This window comes from Symphalangus syndactylus, chromosome 5 (assembly GCF_028878055.3).
Source record: "Symphalangus syndactylus isolate Jambi chromosome 5, NHGRI_mSymSyn1-v2.1_pri, whole genome shotgun sequence".
Classification (NCBI taxonomy): Eukaryota; Metazoa; Chordata; class Mammalia; order Primates; family Hylobatidae; genus Symphalangus; species Symphalangus syndactylus.
The window spans coordinates 141,079,257-141,102,968 of record NC_072427.2 but is presented as its reverse complement, the minus strand read 5'-3'; the positions used below and the strand labels follow the sequence as shown (position 1 = coordinate 141,102,968).

The following is a 23,712-nucleotide window of genomic DNA, read 5'->3' as shown; positions in this document are numbered from 1 at the left end:
GGTGTCCAGTATTGATGTCCAGATAGGCTGCTCCACCAAGCGGAAATTCTGGTAGGGAGCTTTGTTTACAAGGGGGGAGTTTGTGGAATGGCAAGTTTAGCTTTAAAATGAGAAAATGTGGAGGTGGCTGTCAGATGGGGTTCCCCCAAAAGTCAGAATGAGGTGACTTCACTCTGGAGTATGCCAACATCCCATTCGAAGGCTTAATTCCCCAGATGGCTTACAAATGTAAGCAATGAGGGAGGTGGAGAGAGAGGAATTTAACTGGCATACCTCTTCTCTGTTTATATATTCAATAAATCCGCCTGTTTCCAGGCTCCAGACCAATTCCTCCCTCCTGAGCCCAGAGCCCCTCTAGAATTCTAGTTGGCAGATCATGGCATTCCAGTCCCCACTCAGCCCCCTCGTGGAATATTCCAGGCTATAACTTCTCTGCTGTGGTCCATCAATGTACTCCCATCTGTTTTCTGTCTTGCAGGGATTTACTGAAATCTCTCCTCTACTGGTTACTCTTGCCCCCATCCCTGCTGTTTTCTTGACTTTATGTGTGTGTTTCTAAACTATTTCATTGTGTCCTGGGAAGCACAGGACATAAATGTCTGTACCCAGTCCAGCATCTTGAACAACTTGACAGCTTTCTTTTGATGTTAAATTGTTCTATTTCATTAGTGCTCATGTGGTTTTCTGATTCTCACTAAGTGCTCTTTCCTTCATGTTCTTTATGATGTTGGTTTCATGTAATGGAAATTATTGTACATCTACTTTTTAGAGTAGGAATTTACAAAGGAACTCAGAGATAGTTTCTGCTCCTTCCAATCAATAAATCAAGGGCTAACTGAGGATCTCCATTTGCTCTGGAATGTAATATGCACTTATTAAGTGCTATACAAGAAGACCACAAGAATGAAGGGATCAGGAATGACTTTTGCGTAGCCAATCACCAATGTCTGCCTTATTATTTCATACATTGGCAGCATACTTTGAGCAAATAAATTCTTAGTCTTACAGATTTTTCTTACAAGTGTTTGCCAAGGTGGTTCATTGATTGATATTCATTCACTTATTTATTCAACAGATATATTAAGCCTTACTCTGAGTCAGGCACTATGCACAATGTTAAATAATGAAAACATGGCCCATTCCCTTAAAGACCTTCCAGTTGAGCTAGATAAACTGGCACAAAGAGCGCCTGAATCATTCTGCGGTTGGAAGGGAGCCAGAGAAGGCACATTATCTGCCAGGCACTGTCTTAGGTTTTGGGAAACAAAGACGAAAGAAACTCTCAGTCCAGTGGAAAGAGACAGAGAAATGGGATAAGGGATCTGATAGAGGTTCCTGTTGTTCTAATTCTTCCATTACTACTTCAGAACTATGAACCAGGTTGAGGGAATCATTGCTTTTCTTATCCATTTTAAAGGCGAAATCAGCTGTTTTGTACATGTAGCATCTTAAACAGCTCAAAATTCAAATCTCAGGCCTTCAGAAACAATATTATTTGTTATCTCTACAGGCTTTCCTTAGGTTTTGGTACAAACACACACACACACGCACATGCACACGTACTCTTTTTTTTTTTTTTTTGAGACGGAGTTTCGCTCTTTCACCCAGGCTGGAGTGCAGTGGCGCGATCTCGGCTCACTGCAGGCTCCGCCCCCCGGGGTTCACGCCATTCTCCTGCCTCAGCCTCCCTTGTAGCTGGGACTACAGGCGCCTGCCACCTCGCCCGGCTAATTTTTTGTATTTTTAGTAGAGACGGGGTTTCACCGTGTTAGCCAGGATGGTCTCGATCTCCTGACCTTGTGATCCGCCCGCCTCGGCCTCCCAAAGTGCTGGGATTACAGGCGTGAGCCACTGCGCCCGGCCGCACACGTACTCTTTCCTCTGCCTCTAGTTCTGTGTATCTGAAGGCATCATCCCTTCTTTCTTCACTTCGCCTCTCAGTTTTTTCAATATATTTCCTTATGTCAAAATTATATATTTTGAACTCATGAAGGAGTTTCACGACTTCTTCACCTAATGAATACACACCTAGATCTGATATTCAGTTGATATGGCCATATAGGTAGTTCAGATATTGATATTTCAATGACGGGTTAATAACTCCTGTCATGATCCCCCAGGCATCCCCCATATCCCTTCAACTTAGCCTCTTCTCACAATTAGAAGTTAATGGGCTAATGCCTAACACTGCATCGGACTTCTAGGACCTCACCCATTTATTGCCCATGCCTTATTGATTATTAAATATATTTAATATCTCTTCTGAGCTATTCACTAAGTACAGAGTTTGCAAAACTCAAATGCCTCCAAAGGCAAGTAGGTGATGGAACTGAGTGAAGCCAGCTATGTGAAACCAGAGATTGTGCCACACTTTTGAGCGCATGCGTCACTTTAGAGGTCATTTACATACAGAGGCCAGTATTATTAGATTTTCAGAAAAGGAGTGGAAAATGTTTTAATGTCAGGTTTAGGAAGGAACATACTGAGAAGTGTGGTTTTAAAAAATCCCCCTCCCCAAATAATTAAAGTTTCTATCCACAGCATGATCAACAATTCAGTATACATAATCTGCAGCTGCTGCATGGCATTTAAATGAAGGATTAGTAAATGCATGCTAGAGCCTCAGTTATTTTTCTAACATAGGTCACCACAAGAAGTATGCACACAACAGGTTTGATTAATATCCTCAATATTTCAGTAGTTATGGTGCCTTGAAGAAGCAAAACAAATTGGAGTCAAGACATTTGTAATATTTATTTTGCCTAAAGTAAAAAATATGACAGAATTAGAATAACCATCATTTGAAATTATTTCATTCAGGCAACCAACTATATGCTAAGATACAAATAGGTGATTTTCCCCTGAAGTTTGAAAAGAAGGACCAGTCTCTGAAACGTGTCCTCTGGTTTTCTATTTCTCCCAAATATCTTCTCCTGCAAAGTTCATCGTTAAAGCTCTTTGAGAGGGATTATTTCAGACCCCTACATGCTATGTCTGGAACACAAGAACAGTCTTAAAGAGAATGTCCTGCAGCTCATCCACCTCAGTGTGCAGGGCTGGAGCTCATGTATATGTACTTTGGCTCTCACCACAAGTGGTGAATCTTAGGGTTCTGGGTCTTATTGTTTTAAGAGATACGATGTGAGCCAGGCTGCTTAGTATGAACCATCGACAGATGAAATGATGGCTTATGAAAGAAAGTTAATGTAAAATATTAGCCCATGTTTGTTGCATTAGGAAAAGGATGTAGATTGGATACCCCTTTGTTCCCACATGTCTTCAGTCTTCTTACACTTAGCACTACCGGCTATTTTTAGCATGCTTGTTGTCTGTCTATCCTGTTGGAACATCAGCTCCACAAGGACAGGGAATTTGCCTGTCTTGTTCACTGTTATACCCACTCCATTTCCTAGGAAATGCCTAGAAATAGAAGGAACTCAGTAAATACTTCCTGGGTGAGTAAATACAGGAGAAAATTATTTGTGTGCATGGATAGTTGCAAAGATCACTATGGCATAAGCAGAGGCTTCCCCACCTGGGTTACAGCAATGCGGTTCTTTGTTTGCAAACTGCAGTTACCAGTTGAAGCATCTGCTGTGATTTTTTTTTTAAATCTACTTCAGTTTACTTGAAGGGTTTCCTAAGAAGACAGTGTGCTGATTTATGAAGCTATTGTCTCTCTACTTCAAACCCACCTTCCCATACTCAGCTTTATGGCACTGGGGCTGGGATGATAGGAAATAGAGTTTTGGCTGCCTGTGAGGCTTCTCTGAGGGGGAGGCACTGGATGCTTGCTGGGAGGCCGAGAAAGGGAGGGAGGGAGGAAGAAGTCCCTGTTCCTGGCAGCGGCATCCCCCAGCAACAACCGCCCTCTCTTGGCAGCAGCAATTGGTCTGGTTCTAGTCTCCATCTTCTTTCTACACTTTTTCTGCAGAGTTACCCATAGCTGCCAGGCAGTGCCCTCTCCTCGGAGATCTGGTCCGGGTCTGACAATGGCTCTACCGGGCATCTTCTCTGATCAGGGCAGATTTCAGACAGCTGATTGTTTGTTAGGAACACCTGGGACGGAACCTCAATTTCTTCCCTTTATTCTACCTTCTCTATTTAGCTTAGCCAATTCCTTATAACTGATTATAATTAATTTATAATACATTCCATCTGTTATAATAATTAGTATGCTTTCTAGTTTCCTGACCCGGACTCTGATGGATCATGTTCTTTATCCTACAGCTATGTGTGTTTCTGCAAATTCTATATTTCAAAGCTCTTAACAATTCACAAACTTGCAGGACTTCTTTTAATTTAATTTAAAATGATAGTGAGATTTCTTTTAATTTAAAAATGTTTTTCTGTTGGTAGGTATTTAAACACATAAAACAAATAGAGGTTTACACAAAATTCAAATGCCCCAGTCTTACTTATCAATTTTTAACACATTTCCATCAATGTTCTCTTACTTTCAAACTCCCTCTTTTTAAACATGCAAAACAGAAACCCCAATCATTCATGAATTCTCAGAGCATCCCTTTCTGTGATAGTAGAGTGGAGAAAAACTTCCTGTGGCACTATAGTCCTATCCCCGCACAGGTACAATGCTTCTTTGTTTCTTCATATGGAATGTTTTGAGCAGTTTTCAGGAGGTTCCAATCTCAACAGACCACTTGCTTGTTCCTGTGGAGTTTGCTCACTGCAAGAGGGGGTGCTGACACATGGAGTTTGGGAACCACACTTTAAGAAGTTGTTCTTTTCCTGTGGGGCAGAATTAGGGCAGCTTTCAGACAGCTGATTGTTCGTTAAGAACACCTGGGGTGGGACCAGAAGGAGGACAGAAAGTGCCATCTGAGATTGCAGAAATTCAGTGTAATTTCACGATTATGCCCATAGCAGGCTTTCTGTGGCAGAGTTGTTGACCTAAGGTTCAGAAGCCAATTTGACTTTGCTAATGACAGCATTTTCTCATGATCTGCAAAACACGAAGAAATGATGCAGCGGGAAGGTTGAAGCCATCAGTATAGTGAGTTGCTTGACCTGCAGAGAAGTTATAAATTCATTTATCTTCCTCTCAGCAATGACTTTAACTCCTATCTATTGAGTGCCTCCGAGGTGCAAGGCAGGATCCTAGGCACTTGATTCTTCACACACTTGTAGAGTAGGTATTATAATGAGAGCACTGATCATCAGTCTTGAGCTCATAATTAAGTGCCCCACAACTAGAATGTGGTGGAGCTAGTCCTTAGTCAAATCTAGGGGTAAAGTCTGGTTATTTTGACTTTTTTCCCCCTCCTTCCACCGTAAAGCATAACATGTTCTCACATGGAAACCTGCAGGGCAATTCCCCTGCTTTACATTAATGAGGGCCAAATACGATTTGTGTCTTTTACTGTGTCTAATCTCCCACGGTTCTCACAGCTTCTTTTAAATTTATATAACTTTTCCATTTTCATAAAAAGATAGGATGCCATTTCTTATCTTTTTGGATCAATGTTATGGTATCAGTATAGATTCTTAAAGAAGTCCTTTAGAGGTTCAGCTCTGAAGGTATTGATCATTCAAAAGTTCCTCCTTTATTTAATTTTCATGTCACTTCAGTCTTTGAAACTTTAGGTTTCACATTTCCTCTGTACGTAGCTTTCCAGTGGAAGACTGGGCTTCCTTTACTGTATTTCTAAAATTATGTAATTAGGGAGTACTTTATTTGGCAAACATGGATAGAACATTTATATGTTTGTGAACAATGTGCAATTCTTATCACAATGTTACCTAAAATAGCTAACATAAAGAGTATAATTTATAAATAAGAGAAATTGAAGCTTAGGGAGTTAACTGTTCAATGTAATTAAGTAGACTAACGGGTAGTAGAGCTGTGCCTCCAATCAAAGTCTATTCAAGGCCCAAAGCCTGTGCCCTAAACACTGACATCTATCTGCCCTTCACATCCACTGTTTTCTCACCATCACTCAAAACTTGTCTCAGAGTGATGGCTTGCGGAGCACAGGCCTGGTGCCCTGGTGTCCCCTGTTTGTTCACTCCAGGGCCAGTGGTACCATCTTGATGACTTCACATATCTGATCTAACTCTATTGTGACTGCTTATTTCTGTCACTCCACCTAGACAGGGTATTTTCACTGTTTCATTCCAGCACTTGGCATAGTGAGTAGCACATTGGTGTTTAACAACTATTTGTTAAGGAAATGAATGCATGATTCTGGGCTTGCCAAACATACGCTCAACTTTGCCTTCTGTGCCTACCTCTACCTGGAGGAATTTCCATCTGCTTCAACCACCATCAAATCTCTCTAAACAAGTAAATGGTGGTTGTCAAGTTGGTAATGGATATTTGTTGTTGATTAAGGTGATAAACTGAGGTAGAGAAATAACTTCTCTGATGATGTATAGGAGCAATGAGAAATGCTCTTGAGTGGATACTTCCATAATTTTACATTTTACTGGGATTTTATTGGTTGTCTTATTTTGTTGCAAATGGCATAAACCCAACTCACACTAACTTAGCAAAATGTATAGTTGTAACTTTGGAAAATGGAGTATAGAGCCGGCTTCAGATCCTAATGGATCCCAGAGCCAAACAGCCTTGCTCTGGTCTCTCTTCGTGTGTCCCTCCTTCTCTCTTTATTTGCATGTGTCTCATACCGGGTTCATTTTGCAGAAAGGCTGTCACCATTTGACCAAAAGGGAGGACCAGGACAGAAGGAGCATAAGTCAATGGTTTTCTTTAGTGTGCTGCCAGCAGAATCAGAATCACCTAGAAGCTGGGTGAGAATGCAAATTCTTGAGCCCTATCCAAGACCTACTGAATCAGAAACGCTGACACTAGGAACTAGGACTCTGTGTTTTCATAAGCCTTCCAGGTGATTGTTGTGTACACTACAATTTGAGACCTGCTTGACTAATGGTAGGAATTAAGTCCTCAAATAAATGGGCTTCATCAAGTGACTTTCATGTACAGAAGTAGAAGAACATGGGAGATATTAATAGCTCAAAATGAGGGATTATATGTGTTTGGAATTCCTCTGACGTGCAAGGCACTCACTTGAGTGCCTAATTAATCTACCTTAATTATACTCTTATCCCTATTTTGAGAGATCTTCAAAAAGAAAAGGATTTGGAGGAGGTTTAGTAATATATCTTATTTATTAAATTTTACCTTTAAGACTGTCAGAGAGAAACTGGAGGATGCTGGTGTCTTTGTTCCATCAGAGAAAAGCATTTGGGTTCTAAATCTCACATTTCCACTACAACTTTGGGAACTCCGTACCTTCCCAATTTTATTCTTTAGCGCCAATCTTTTCTTCTACAGTGATTAGTAGTAAAATTGTTGAATGAAAAATTGTTAGTTCGTTTGGGAAGATAGCACAAAGAGGAAAAGGCTGGGGAGAACTGCAATCCATTTTGAAGCCAGCCTTGGGAAATAGGAATCTCCACAGATGAAAATGGAAGTCACGGCTCAGAGGAGGGGGCATGCTGCCTGTGTTCCTTGTGCCTCTAGGAATAGAGGGGCCCCAGGGACTACAAAGAATCCCCAGGGACCTCAGTTTCCTCAGAAGTAGTAGCAAGTCACTTCATAATGTTATGCATTATCTGTCTTTTCAGATTTTAATCATCTTTATGTTTGCTTGGTCCTTAGTTAAAAAAAAAATATTTCCCACATAGGACTAATGGAATTGTCTTTCCGGGGTCGTAGAGACAAGGTTGTCAGAATATCTCTTCAAGACAATAGTGTCAGTGACCACAGCTTGGCAATTCCTGAGCTAGATATAAAGGTAGCAAGAACAGCACTATTCCCAATAGCAAAGACACGGAATCAACCTAAATGCTTATCAGTGATAGACTGGATAAAGAAAATGGTGTGGATATACACTGTAGAATACTGTGCAGCCATAAAAAAGAATGAAATCATGTCTTTTGCAGGGACATGGATGGAGTTGGAAGCCATTATCCTCAGGAAACTCATGCAAGAACAGAAAACCAAACACCACATGTTCTCACTTATAAGTGGGAGCTGAATGATGAGAACATATGGATGCATCAGGAGGAACAACACACACTGGGGCCTGTTGGGGGATGGGAGGAGGAAAAGCATCAGGAATAATAGCTAATGGATTCTGGGCTTAAAACCTAGGTGATGGGTTGATCTATGCAGCAAACCACCAGGGCACACATTTACCTATGGAACAAACCTGTGCAGACTGCACATGTACCCCGAACTTAAAATAAAAGTTGAAGTTGAAAAAAAAAGAAAAAGTTTGTCAACCCTTTAACCCCTGACCAAAGGGAAAAAGAATAAAAGAAGGTAGCAAAAATTAGGAGAGAGCTGACTCATAATTCTAAATGATGTAAGAATTCGAAACAAAACAATCCCAACAATTATTCTAAATAAAATAATTCTAAATAATAAGTATAGTAACATAATAGCAAATTTTTATTGATCTCTTATGATGTCCTACGTCCTGTTTTAGTCACTTTAATTGTATTAACTCGCTTAATCTTTATAACTTCCATCCATTTTATAAATAAGAAAACTGACACAAATTGTCCAAATGAAATGGATTGTTTTTTTTTTAATATAAACCCAAGAAGTTCTGTCCTCAGAGCTCGTGCCGTTTATCATTACCCAAGACTACCTGCCTCTTGAGAAAAAGTGAATCTCTTCAGTTAAACTATGCAGATGTTTGCTAATATTTGCTACTGTGCTTGTTCTTTTTGGGAAGGCGATTCCACATAATTTCGTCAGAACTCCTTTGTGTGAAGATAGAATCCAGCCACCATCCTATCCTCATTATGACACTGTCATTACAACTAAGACATCAGAGTGGACATTCACCTCTTTTCAAGAAACATTTTCATCTACTGACTCTATGTGGAAGTCAAAGAGCTAACTATGATTTATGTTCTTCATTCCATTTCCTGAAACTTTGATGTGCAGGTTAAAGACTGTTTCTATCTGAACTGTTTTATGGGAAAAGCTAACTTGACCTAACTACATGAACCTCTGGAGTCTGGGTAACCTGACTTTTTCACAAAGCAACTGATATTTGCATGTTGGGTTTTATTTTTAATTTGTCATGGTTCTTGGAGACTGCTCTGAATGTTCAATTATATTTTTAATTTCACTGCTGGCTTATTAGCTGATTAACTGAGCTGTTCTCATCTGAGCAGTATTAGAGTTTAGTAAGATCTTACATCATTCTACAGGAATCAATTTATAAACTTTGTTTACTTCAAGATTCTAGCTGACACATAAATTTAGCAGCAACAGAATTACGGATAGCGTTACAAAAAAGCTATTAGCTATTCTCTTAGAGATAATATTTATAAATGGAATGTAATTACAGCCTGGAAGCACACAGTTTCCAGAGCTAAAGGCAATAAAGCTAAAGCAATAAAGAATTTACTATTAGCTCTTCTGGGACAAAGAGGTCTCCAGCGGAATGAGAAAGAGGTTGGGGTGAGGTATAGAGCTGGGAAGGCGAAAAAAGAAGGAAGAGAGGCTCAGCTCTTCTAAACAGTAGTTATATTCCAGGCTGTTCTAAGAAGGCAGAGACTAGCGCCCGGGGAGACCAATTCTCTGCTTCTACTATGGAAGATTTTTAAAAGCTTTTTCCAACCCGATGGAAACTTTCTCATGGGAATGGTTTGCTCACTGACGTTTTCCCAAAAGATCCTTTCTCTTATTTTCCCAGATCAATGGATTTTTTTTAAAAAACGTGATGACCATTATCCAAAACAACTAGATAATATATAGCCTTTGTCCTTTAAGTGCAAATTTGGGTCCATAAATATTTATTGAGCAGCTACTGTATACAAGATACTTTACTAGGTATTTTGAGAGACACCAAGATAAATAAGATGTGATCCCTGCCCTTAAGAGGCATAAGATTTAGAAGGCGAGAGAAGATACGTAATACTGCAAGTACCGATACTAGCTACTCTATACCAGGCATTACTCTCAATGCATTGACTATACTAACTCATCTAACCCTCATAGCAACTCTGCAAAATGATGTCATCATTATTTTCATTTAATAGTTGAGAAAATTGAGGTGGAGCAATATTATATAACTTGGCAAACGTTACATGCTATAAATAAGTTGAAAATCGAGACAGTGGGAGGTGAACTATTTGACTTAAAGTCATAGAGTAGATCAAAGTCAGAGCCTCGGCTATAATTCAATTGAAGTCTCCTGACTCTCAGCACAAGGCTCTGTTTATTAAATTGTGAAGTATTTTTTTTGTTTTTTCCTTAATAATGAATGGGACTAGGAGTGATTTCAACACTTCAAGTCAAACTTTATTTTTTTAAAAGAGCCTTGAAAGTATTCACTAAGAATTTTATGAAACTTTAAGCAAAGAATTGTTTGTACAAATACCATTTTAAAATAATTTTCTGACTGGAGCTAATATAAATGTACATTTATTGTTGACTTTAGGAAGGCTTTCATATGAATATCACTTTTTGAAGTTTATTTTTAAAAATTCATTCATTTATCTAAAGTGTATGTTTTACATTAATATATCAGAATCAAAGTTCATTAAATAATGTTTTTATTAGGAAAATTGATTTCATTTATATAAAATATCTAACATGTAATTTAAGAGAAATACTTAAGCTAATTTTTAAAACCTCCTCCAAGTATGTTAATTTTCCAAATGCTTTTTAGGAAATCAGTGAGGCTGATTACCTGAGCCCTTAGACAAAAGTGCATGGTCTCTTCAATACTTTTGACCTTTTCTCTTCACCTTGTCTGTTTTTCCCTCAGTCCCTGGATTACTATGTTTGTCCTCTAACTGCTTGAAATGCCTTCTCCTATGCCTTTAGCAGCCACTGAAAGTTCACTATTTTCTGTCTTATTTTCTTAAATTCTATGTCTCTTAGAGTGTTTGAGGAGATAACGACATAAATGCATCAGGAATAATGGGTGTGTTAGTTACCTAGAAATGCCATAACAAAGTACCCAAAACTGGATGGTTTCGACAACAGAAACGTATTTATTCTCTCGCAGTCCAGGAAGCTGGAAGTCCAAAGTCAAGGTGTCAGCAGGGCTGTGCTCCTCTGAGGGCTCTAGGGGAAGAATACTTCCTTGCCTGTCTCAGCTTCTGGTGGCTTTTGGCAATTGTTTGCATTTCTTAGCTTGTATCTGCATCACTCCAATCTTTGTCTCTGTCATCACAGGGCCTTCTCCCCTATAACTCCTGTATGTCTCTGTGTCTGCATCTCCCTCTCCCTTCTCTTATAAAAACACCAGTCATTGGATTTAGGGCCCATTTTAATCCAGTAAAACCTCATCTTAACTAATTACCTCTGCAAAGACCCAACTACCAAAAAAGATCACATTCAGAGCTTCCTGGAGAACAGGAATTTGGGGAGATACTCTTCAGCCCAGTACAATGGGTTAATAAGAGAAGGCAGGAGGGAAAGCTTTATCATTTGAACAAATGTTAGTTTATTTTAAGAGAAGTTGTATGGTTCCATCTGGCTAGAATTACTACATCTTCTATTTTGCCATAGTTTTAGCCTTACTTTATAGCCGATTGGAAAAGTCCAGTGACTTCCTTAGGTCTGACTCTATCTCTAAAAAGCCATGCTGACAGATGCCCATTTTACTTGATACAATATGGAGTATTACCACTGGCCAGGGGAATTCACCAACTTCACTAATCATCTTCCTAAAGAGCAAACAGAATTAAGCATGTCTTGAAACAAAAAAACTGCCAAAAAGAAGAACAGAAAGCAAATTGAGCATAGTGAAAAGACTTGCGTCTATAGCGTCAGACAAAACTAAGTTCAATTTTCAGTGCTGCCATGTACTAGTTTACTAATCATAGGACTGTTAATCATGCTCTCTCAGCAGCAGTTTTGGGGTAATTAAATCTACATCAAAGGTTATTTTGAGGATTAAAGGAAGACACAGTCGATATTCAAAAGACATCTACATTAATAATAATAATACAGCTGCAAAAAAAGAGTAAGAGGGCTGCAAAAAGAGATGGCATCTAAAAAACATCTCTATCTTCACATATTTTTGAGGAAATTTGATCCCATACTCTGAATTCAAGGGGGGGATAGTGGACTACCTTTGGATGCTGAAACAAGATGTCAGTATTCACTGAGGTGGCCAACCCCCCCAGACTCCTCATCCCCCGTAAGCTGTGATTCAGCAGACCTTCATCCTAGCTGTGGCAAAGTGTGGTGTTGAGCCTGCAAGTTCCTGGACCAGGCCTAACTTTGCCCTCAGATGGCACAAATCCCACACTCTGGCCCTCCCTTTTCCCACAAAAATTTTGATTTGTAGGCAGGATAATCATAAAGGTTCAAAGGAGATGAGAAAGTGCTACTTAGAAGAATAAGGTGATGTGTGGAAGGTAGAAAATTTCTAAGTAGGCATCCAACCCAGCTGGGCAGGATCTGACTGTCAGGTTGGTTGGTTGGTTTTTACCACCAGATGTTAGGTCAGCTTCTTGCTCAGTGCCTCTCAGTCACTTATCTTAGTCCCTGGCTTCCAAACTAGAGGACCTGGGTCATCATTGGAATTTGCCATAGCTTCGGCCTGGGCCTGGCTAAGTCCACAAAAATCTAGTACGGCATCAGAGAAACTTCTGCTAAATAGTTATTCCACACCCAGTTTTCGTTTCTGTAGTTCAGGTCTCTGGTCTTCTGTTATAGGCTCCCTGGTAGATCTCTTGCCTCTCCTGTTCTCGGCCACACATGACCAACACCACCATCACCACTAGCCTGGCCCACAGGCTCCGGCCCTGACATTGGCTTGTGCTTCAAGGTGCTCAGGCCATGCTTTCTTTTTAACAAATGCTCACTAGGGGCAGTACTCTGAAAGGTTTAAAGCCACTGTGTATATTTCTACTACGTAGACTCATCTAATCTCTAAAAACTAATTTATTACAAAGGCAACATGCATACTTTCACATGAAGTTCTTAGTTGATTATGTTAATTAGACTTTCAGGACAAAACAGGTCACAATACTTACTTCACACTCACCAGGTCTAGAATATTTTACTGGGATCTGTGGGAAGGTAAAATAGATGTAGCATCTGCTTTGTGGAGGTCAAAATCGTACTTTATTTTTCTGGTTTTGAATACCCCTCATCCTTCCATTTTGAAAACAATCAAGAAAAATGTTCTGTCACATAGTTCTCTCTACCCCCTTTATCTTTCTTTGAAATATCGACTATTCTTCTGCTAACAGCAAAATATTTTCCAAGCATAACAATAAATTTTTCCTTGCCAAAGGAAAATAAGGCCAACCATTGGAAGAGACCCCAAGACTAAGTTACAGCTAATATAGCACCAAACCCCTCTTTTCTTAGCATGATCTTTAAGTTTTGAACTTTGAAATGAAAGACCAAGGGGAAATTGTTTTATGTTTTATATACTACACTAGCCAGTCGTCCGGATAGCATGTTATCTAAGAAAAAGAACTTCTATCACCTTTAAATACTTGAAAATAATTTCCAGCTGTCTCTCTTCCTCTGATAGTCATAAACCAGACACACACAGACACACACACACACACACACACAGAGAGAGAGACAGAGAGACAGAGAGAGAGCTTTACCACAATTGATTATGGAAAGAATCACAATTGATTATGGAAAGAAGAAATGCTAGGAGAGCTCAGGCCCATTTATCTCAGTAGATGAACAAGATTGTAACTGCTATTATGTCCTCAGAACTTCATATAGTTCTGGTCCTACAGCACAAAAGGAAGGAAAAGAAGTGATGTAAGTACACATAATGTTCTTGTTAACATAAAAAAGTAGTAAGAGAGAAAAGATAAAAATATAGTGCCTCGGCAGCTGGAAAGTGCCCAAGTGGAGTGTAGAAAAGTGTCCAGTGAAAAACAAGGGACCAGAAAATAAATGAAGAGGGGTGCTCGGATTCAGCTAAGTGGGAAAGAAAGGATTTCTTTAGGTTGAGAGAATTGGAGTTGGAAAGTAAGAAGTCTAAGGAAAATGTTCTTTCAAAAAACATGTTAGAATTAAGTGATTATAACTCACTCAAAATATCACAAATATATGTCATGAACATGGAAGTGGTTGGGAGGACAAAGGGTCAAAGGACTTCTTTGTTCTTTAAGTGAGTCCCACATGATTGAAGAGGAGGAACCAAGAACAGAATTGATGATGTTACAGATGGAAGGAAGGAAGTTTGTAGCTGAGAGCAAATTGTTCTTTGTCCTTGAGATAAAATGAAAATTTGCACTGCTGGTTAAAAATTTACATGACACAGATCCCAGAATGAATGTAAAAATATTTTTGACAGAAGGAATGGAATTAGAAGGTCCATGACTCTGACAGAACTAGATAGAGCAGATCAGGCATCTCACATTTGCACTCACATCTCTGACATGTGTTACCCACCGTGGGATACTACATCAAAAATATTTAGTGTATTTTATTCTTAAGTCTGTTTTCCAGCGCATAATAATCTTATGTTATTGCTTGGGACACATATACCCTGAGCTCACCTCTCAAAGCAGGCGTCCCATTGTGCGGCATACTCAGACCAAACCTTCAATGATTCTGAGAAGAACTCTGTGCTCACGTTCTCTTTTCTGCCTTCCTCTCACAGCAAGTCTTAGTTATATTGCCACAGAGTAGTTTATGCGACTTTACTGTGTCAAGAATGATCAGTTAACACACTCAAAGTAGGCTATTGTCTCTATGACCTGACTAATGGACCCACCCCACTCTTTTGTACAAGCCGGTTTGAAACCTATTATCTTCTTCAACCACCATGATGACAGAAAGTCTCGGCATTGGTTACTCCTTTGGGGAAATGCTTGTTATAAACATTGTAAGATGGATTATTGCTCTAAGCCAAGGTTTCTCAACCTTGACATTGGAGGCACTATTGACATTTGGCACAAAGTATTTCTACTTAGTATTTAGGGGGCTGTCCTGTGCATTGCAGGATGGCAGCCAGCATCTCTGGCTTCCACCCAATAGGTGCCAGCAGCATAAAATGTCTCTAGACACTGCCAAATGTCCCCTGGGGAGAAAAACTGCCCTGACTGAGAAACACTGCAGTAAACTATTATCTCCCATCAGTTCCTTATAAATTGAAATTGCAGCAGTCTAGCAAGGCATTGAGAGAACGAGAGGTGTCTGAAGCTCAGGAAAATCTGCAGCTCAGGGAGCATCAGAAAATGGCTAGAAAGGGTAGGTCTGAACTGGCTATCACAGGGCAGGGACTTTCAGAGAGTCACAAGGAGATTGGATGAGGAAAAGACAGACGGGGATGAGGGGCATAGAGAAAGGTAACTGAAAGGAAGAAGAAATATTGAGAGCAATATGGCCTTCACTATAGGGCTTTCCTAGAAAACCAGAGGGGGAATCCACAACGGGCAGTCAGAAAACCAAGGTTCTGGTTTCAGTTTCACTCTCCTATTAGTTTTTAGATCACTTATTCTTGGTTTCCTTACCTATAAAACGTGGCTATGTTTCCAGACCTGATTACCTCAGATTACTGTATTAAGGCGATACCTGAGAACATACTCTGTAAATGTGTTTATAAAAGTGTCAAGAATTGCTATTTTTGTGCAGTTGTGCTTCAAGTATAAGTCAGACAGCTGAGAGGAAGTAACTCAAAATTCCTGAGAACCTGAGGATAGAGAGTCTGCTCTTGGCCAGAGTGGCCTCATGCAATTTGTTGAAAACCCAGGTCATGCTTCCTCACCTAACCCTGGATGCCTGGGCATCAGGAGCAGTTATGAGGGGTATCCAGGAGTACAAAGTAATATCTGAGTAGATGGGAGAGTGAAATTCAACTGTTAGCATCTTTCATACCAAGGAATTTTTATTAATCTCAATTTACACTTGAGGGGTTTCCAAAAGTGGAGATCTCAGTAAATCTTAGCATTAGGCCATAGTACAGTCTGTACTGCTTGAGTTCTATGGTGGAAAGGAGAATACCTGCCTACCAAAAACTTAGAAAAATATTTTAGGTAAACTGGATACAGAAGGTCATGGATATTTTCTCTCATATTCCATATGGAGTGCTGATAAAATCGTCCTCAAAGCATTTTTCTTTAAAATTTAGGACTAAGGTTATCTAGTAAACAAAATGGGAACAAGTGAAAACACCAGCTTGGACACTAAAGCAAAAAGATCCTTTGGAAATTCCTAAAATTGTTTTGAGGACCAGTTCAAGTTTGAAAGAAAGATTTAGTGCTTATTTTTTTCAACTCTTATAAAAATGACTAAACACATTTGCCCTCTGAAGTAGACTGCAGACTTTTGCACCTGGCCAAAAGAAGAAACACATCAGCTCAGATCAACCCAGTTTTTACTGGAATACTTGCGGCAGAACTGAGAAGTACAGGTATAAGCACAATGACTGGATTATTCCCATCTTCTGCTTATTTAAGAAGTTAGGCATTATTCTTTCTCATTTTCAGACTTTCTGTTTACTAAACTACAAATAAAAGTGCGCAGATATATGCTTCAGGTTTTCTACTTCTGAAATGCTGTTGGAGATTGCAATTATACTAAGTTGGAAATTGAGAACTTAATTATTTTAAAATCTAGTCATGTGAAAGGGAACTATCAACTGCAGAGATACCAGACTTCTTTGATGTTGTTCCTGGCCTCTGGGGATGAATTCTAACACTCGCCTTTTACAGTTCTCCCTCTTCATTCCCTAAAACCAGAGAGCTGAACCTATCTGCAGAACATTGTTACTTCAGGCATCTCATGGGGGATGATTAATAAGTAACCATGGTTAAATGACACAAGGAATAAAATAGCTAGTTGCCAGAAAGACAAAGGTGACCTGGAGAATATCAGAAGGTTTTGAGGAAAATAAGGGCTCTAAACAGACGTTATATATTTGCTTTGTTGCTGTCAAATGCTAGGATCTCAATCAATGCATCCCCAGAACAGTTCAGAGAGTACAGCTATGGTAGCATCTAATGATGGGGCTTATTGCAAAATGGGGTATCCACTCTCAAAGTTAGTGTGTTCCTTATCACAAAATAATTTCTAATAAGAAGAATGATTTCTGCCATGTTAAGGAAACTTGCAAAATAGATGGATAAGCCCTCACAACTCCTACTTACCTGGAAGTTATATGATTTATATGTGTTGTGGGATTATTAGAACTTTTTGAGAAAAACACTGAAACCATGTTTTAAAAACAGGTCGGTTCATTTTATAGGCTACAACATGGATGAATCTTGAGGACATTATGCTAAATGAAATAAGCCAGTCACAAAAAGACAAATACTGTGTAAACCCACTTACATGAGGTATCTAAAGCACTCAAACTCATAGAAACATAAAGTAGAATGGTGGTTGCCAAGGGCTGGGTGAAGGGTGAAATGAGTTGCTGCTCAATGGGTGTAGAGTTTGAGTTTTGCAAGATGAAAACGTTCTGGATATCTACTGTACAATAACAAGAATAAACTTAACGCCAATCAGCAGTGCACGTACAAATGGTTAAGATGGTAAATTTTATGTTTGTGATTTTCAATACGATTAAAAAATTTTAAAGTATTTTAAAGTGCATACTATTTGCTAAATAAAAGAACTTTGTTTAAAAACCCTGGCTCTGATTTTAGTTATTTCTTGCCTTCTGCTAGCTTTTGAATGTGTTTGCTCTTGCTTTTCTAGTTCTTTTAATTGTGATGTTAGGGTGTCAATTTTGGATCTTTCCTGCTTTCTCTTGTGGGCATTTAGTGCTATAAATTTCCCTCTACACACTGCTTTGAACGTGTCCCAGAGATTCTGGTATGTTGTGTCTTTATTCTCGTTGGTTTCAAAGAACATCTTTATTTCTGCCTTCATTTCGTTATGTACCCAGTAGTCATTCAGGAGCAGGTTGTTCAGTTTCCGTGTAGTTGAGCGGTTTTGAGTGAGTTTCTTAATCCTGAGTTCTAGTTTGATTGCACTGTGGTCTGAGAGACAGTTTGTTATAATTTCTGTTCTTTTACATTTGCTGAGGAGAGCTTTACTTGCAACTATGTGGTCAATTTTGGAATAGGTGTGGTGTGGTGCTGAAAAAAATGTATATTCTGTTGATTTGGGGTGGAGAGTTCTGTAGATGTCTATTAGGTCCACTTGGTGCAGAGCTGAGTTCGATTCCTGGGTATCCTTGTTAACTTTCTGTCTCGTTGATCTGTCTAATGTTGACAGTGGGGTGTTAAAATCTCCCATTATTATTGTGTGGGAGTTTAAGTCCCTTTGTAGGTCACTCAGGACTTGCTTTATGAATCTGGGTGCTCCTGTTTTGGGTGCATATATATTTAGGATAGTTAGCTCTTCTTGTTGAATTGATCCCTTTACCATTATGTAATGGCCTTCTTTGTCTCTTTTGATCTTTGTTGGTTTAAAGTCTATTTTATCAGAGACGAGGATTGCAACCCCTGCCTTTTTTTGTTTTCCATTTGCTTGGTAGATCTTCCTCCATCCCTTTATTTTGAGTCTATGTGTGTCTCTGCACGTGAGATGGGTTTCCTGAATACAGCACACTGATGGGTCTTGACTCCTTATCCAATTTGCCAGTCTGTGTCTTTTAATTGGAGCATTTAGCCCATTTACATTTAAAGTTAATATTGTTATGTGCGAATTTGATCCTGTCATTGTGATGTTAGTTGGTTATTTTGCTCGTTAGTTGATGCAGTTTCTTCCTAGCCTCGATGGTCTTTACAGTTTGGCATGTTTTTGCAGTGGCTGGTACCGGTTGTTCTCCATGTTTAGTGCTCTCTTCAGGAGCTCTTTTAGGGCAGGCCTGGTGGTGACAAAATCACTCAGCATTTGCTTGTCTGTAAAGTATTTTATTTCTCCTTCACTTATGAAGCTTAGTTTGGCTGGATATGAAATTCTGGGTTGAAAATTCTTTTCTTTAAGAATGTTGAATATCGGCCCCCACTCTCTTCTGGCTTGTAGAGTTTCTGCTGAGAGATCAGCTGTTAGTTTGATGGGCTTCCCTTTGTGGGTAACCCGATCTTTCTCTCTGGCCACCCTTAACATTTTTTCCTTCATTTCAACTTTGGTGAATCTGACAATTATGTGTCTTGGCGTTGCTCTTCTCGAGGAGTATCTTTTTGGCATTCTCTGTATTTCCTGAATCTGAATGTTGGCGTGCCTTGCTAGATTGGGGAAGTTCTCCTGGATAATATCTTGCAGAGTGTTTTCCAACTTGGTTCCATTCTCCCCGTCACTTTCAGGTACACCAATCAGACGTAGGTTTGGTCTTTTCACATAGTCCCATATTTCTTGGAGGCTTTGTTCGTTTCTTTTTATTCTTTTTTCTCTAAGCTTCCCTTCTCGCTTCGTTTCATTCATTTCATCTTCCATCGCTGATACCCTTTCTTCCAGTTGATTGCATCGGCTACCAAGACTTCTGCAATCTTCATGTAGTTCTCGAAACTTGGCTTTCAGCTCCATCAGCTCCTTTAAGCCCTTCTCTGCATTGGTTATCTTAGTTATACAATCATCTATTTTTTTTTCAAAGTTTTTAACTTCTTTGCCATTGGTTTGAATTTCCTCCCATAGCTCAGAGGAGTTTGATCATCTGAAGCCTTCTTCTCTCAGCTTGTCAAAGTCGTTCTCCATCCAGCTTCGTTCCATTGCTGGTGAGGAACTGCATTCCTTTGGAAGAGGAGAGGTGCTCTGCTTTTTAGTTTCCAGTTTTTCTGCTCTGTTTTCTCCTCATCTTTGTAGGCTTTTCTACTTTTGGTCTTTGATGATGGTGATGTACAAGATAGGTTTTTGGTGTGGGTGTCCTTTCTGTTTGTTAGTTTTCCTTCTACCAGACAGGACCCTCAGCTGCAGGTCTGTTGGAGTTTGCTAGAGGTCCACTCCAGATGCTGTTTGGCTGGGTGTCAGCAGCGGTGGCTGCAGAACAGTGGATTTTTGTGAGACCACAAATTCAGCTGTCTGATCGTTCCTCTGGAAGTTTTGTCTCAGAGGAGTACCTCGCCAAGTGAGGTGTCAGTCTGTCCTTACTGGGGGGTGCCTCCCAGTTAGGCTGCTCAGGGGTCAGGGACCCACTTTAGGAGGCAGTCTGTCCGTTCTCAGATCTCCAGCTGTGTGCTGGGAGAACCACCACTCTTTTCAAAGCTGTCAGACAGGGACATTTAAGTCTGCAGAGGTTACTGCTGTCTTTTTGTTTGTCTGTGCCCTGCCCCCAGAGGTGGAGCCTACAGAGGCAGGCAGGCCTCCTTGAGCTGTGGTGGGCTCCACCCAGTTCGAGATTCCTGGCTGCTTTGTTTACCTAAACAAGACTGGGCAATGGCGGGCATCCCTCCCCCAGCCTTGCTGCCGCCTTGCAGTTTAATCTCAGACTGCTGTACTAGCAATCAGTGAGACTCCATGGGCATAGGACCCTCCGAGCCAGATGTGGGATATAATCTCCTGGTGTGCCGTTTTTTAAGCTCATTGGAAAAGCACAGTATTAGGGTGGGAGTGACCCGATTTTCCAGATGCCGTCTGTTACCCCTTTCTTTGACTAGGAAAGGGAACTCCCTGACCCCTTTCACTTCCCGAGTGCGGCAATGCCTCGCCCTGCTTTGGCTCCTGCACGGTGCGCTGCACCGACTGTCCTGCACCCACTGTTTGGCACTCCCTAGTGAGATGAACCCAGTACCTCAGATGGAAATGCCAAAATCACCCATCTTCTGCATCGCTCACGCTGGGAGCTGTGGACCAGAGCTGTTCCTATTTATTTGGCCATCTTGGCTCCGCCTCCAAGAGAACCAGAAAATAGCCAGGGAATTATGATAATAGGGTATTATGTAATACATATTAAGAAATTATTGGTATTTTTTGTTAGGTATGGTAATAGTATGTTTTAAGAAAATGTCATTTATGTTACTAACACTCTTATTATTTTGAGATTCTTTCTAAAGTAGATAAAGATCAAATTTCATGGGATCTAGGATTTACTTTAAAAAAAACTTGTAAAAAAAGGGGTTAATGTGAGGGAGGGGAACAAATATGGCAAAGTGTTGATACATGTCAAACCGGGGTGCTTGGACTCTTTATTTTTGTTATACTCTATATTTTCATGTTTGAAATTTTCTTTCAAATAGTTATCACACAGTATGGCCTGGCCAGAACGTGGGGAGGAATAAAGGAGGCAAGGAAGCTGGAGAGTGGAAAGAGAGTCCTGACCTCAGGTCTAGGATGCTGCCTGTGCAGGTGACCACTGACCATTCAGGCTACCTATCACAAAAACAGCCCAGCAACCGGGAGCAGGTTGAAGGGGACCAGCTGCATGAGAGGCAGTGCAACTCAGGCTGCCAATGTTCCAGGCAAAAATAATCTGTGGAAATCAGGCCAAAGCTGGCCTCAACGGACCAGATAATTAGATACAGGGAGAAAATGTTGCCAAATCCAATACGAAGTTTGGTTCTTGTTTGACCATTTCAGGATAAAAATAAAATCAACATGTAGTTATGTACTCAGTTCATAAGTGAAGCAAGTTACAATTGGTTCTGGCATTTATTCAATGAGGCAGAAAAGTTTATGATTGCTCTTCCCTTGTAATAATTTCTTATATATTGAAATACATGATAAATGTACTTCTTGACTTTCTACTGAGATTAAAAAGTTAGAATCAGTTTAGCCTTTCTTATTTTTTCCCAATCCCTTTATTATTTTTCTTCTCATTTGGAAATCTCAAAATTTACATTGTAATTTCAGAGTACATCAACATACTATATAAATATCAGTAAACTTTAAAGGAAAGATGTAGGGACTCAATGAAGAGCAAGAATTCTGCACATTAAACAGTAATCATAGGAGTTGCATGAACTGATGGGGCAGAAAATTGACCTGAAAATAGATAGTGGCTCAAATTACACTGGCATTTTCAACAAAGGAAGCTCCCTTTAAAGTAGATATAATATCCTGCATCCAGAGATGGAAATGATTCCTTCCTTCCTTCCTTCCTTCCCTCCGTTTCCCTTCGTTTCCCTTCATTTCCCTTCATTTCCCTTCATTTCCCTTCCTTTCCTTTCCTTTCCCTTCCCTTCCCTTCCCTTCCCTCCTTCATTCTTTCCTTCCTCTCTTTCCCTCTTTCCTTTTCCCTTCTTCCTTTCTTTATTCTATAACACAGTCAGAAGACTAAAGAAGAGTTTGTGTGTGTGTGTAAAGTCCTCATAAGGATCAGCAGGTTGCCAATTAGATTTGCATATGAGACCTACTCCTGCCAAATATAGATCTTCTGTCTCTCTCTCTCTCCAGGACATCATTTTTTATCATTTTATTGTCTCAAGTCCAAAAACATTATCTTCCAGTCTTCCCTGGGGTATTCAGTTACCTATCTTGATTTCTTTTCCTTACTCCTTTTTAACTTCAACATGCTATGATGCCCAATCAAGTAAAGATTCCATGAAGTGTTTAGGTTGAGAGACAATTTTCTAGGTGACTTATTTTTTGTTTAATGGAAATTGGAAGTTGTATATACATTTCTTCTGCTTAAGGATGAGAAATTACATATCAAAGAGAATAAAAATTAGAGAGGGGAACCAAATAATTCCACTGTTCTTATTTTGTTTAGAATTAAAATATATGCTATGTTAAATATATGTGGGTGTGTGCTTAGCCATTAAACCCTCAGTGCTCCGTTTATCATGTGTTTATGCAACTGATGTGATGTGGTTTGGAGAAACAAAATATTAGAAAAATGGATGCCCTTAGTTTGGTTTGTGTTATATTATACACTAATTTTTAACTTTTATTTCAGTAACTGCATATGGTTTAGAAATTTAGATAGCACTAAAGTCTCATTTTAAACATACCCCCCCAACTCCCAGTCCCTACACACGCAGTTACATGTCCCACCTTCCCACCTCTGAGTCCCACTGCTTAAGGAATATTATTTTTCAACATTTTCAGCTACTATTCTAGTATTTACTTCCATATATCCAAACAGTATGCTTATTGGCCATTTAAATTTTTTTTTCAAATTAGGATAATATCTAATGGCTTTCTAATCTGAAGATTTAATCCTTTTACATTATACTCCACTCCAATGAACTTCCCCTTTATTCCAGTACATTTATTAGTAAATTTTTGCTAAATCACTGTTAGGCACTTGGTATACTATGATTACATTTTTTTTCTTGCATAACTTTTCATTTCTCCTGGACTTCACAATCTTTTTTTATTTGCATAGTTTTCCATGTATCTAGAAAAATCAGAAGATGAGGAGGAGCACTGAACGTTACTATGCCTCTCAGGAATTGGCTGAGAGTAGTTCTCTAGCAGGCATGCATCTGGGGTCGATGGGGAAACTGCTCCTAGGAGATAGGAGGCCTAGGAGCAGTGTGTGCGCAGTGCTAAAAGACCCTGGGATCTTACTAGGGTATAGACACAGACAAGACTGCAGGGAAAGAAAGGCAATGTATGTTGCTTGGAGAGGTTGCATGCTAAAAATCAAAGGAACGCTACTTACAAGAAGCCTCCCAGTGACATGAGAAATATTTTTACTAAATTTATGCCTAGGGTGCCAAGTATGTAGAGCTTAAAGGGTAAGTTGAAATTAAGACCTTGTAAATATGTGGAATCAAGGAGCAAAAAAATAAAAATAAAAATGGCTCAGGGAGACTGCAATGCCTTAAATGCTTTAAGAGATAAGGGGATTGCATAGAGGTGGGTGTTTTCCCCCAAGGATAGGGGACACTTGTGACGACGACAATTTAACTCTCAGTGTGACCGCTGTTGGAAAGGAA

At 39.7% G+C, this 23,712-nt stretch overlaps 1 long non-coding RNA gene across 1 annotated transcript; it reads left to right on the top strand.

Moving 5' to 3' along the window:
- Window positions 1-6,664: 6,664 nt before the first annotated feature.
- Window positions 6,665-9,128, top strand: LOC134736674 (uncharacterized). Its single transcript, XR_010120863.1, has 2 exons — window positions 6,665-6,771; window positions 7,927-9,128. It is a non-coding gene; the product is annotated as an uncharacterized lncRNA (long non-coding RNA).
- The last annotated feature ends 14,584 nt before the right edge of the window (window positions 9,129-23,712 follow it).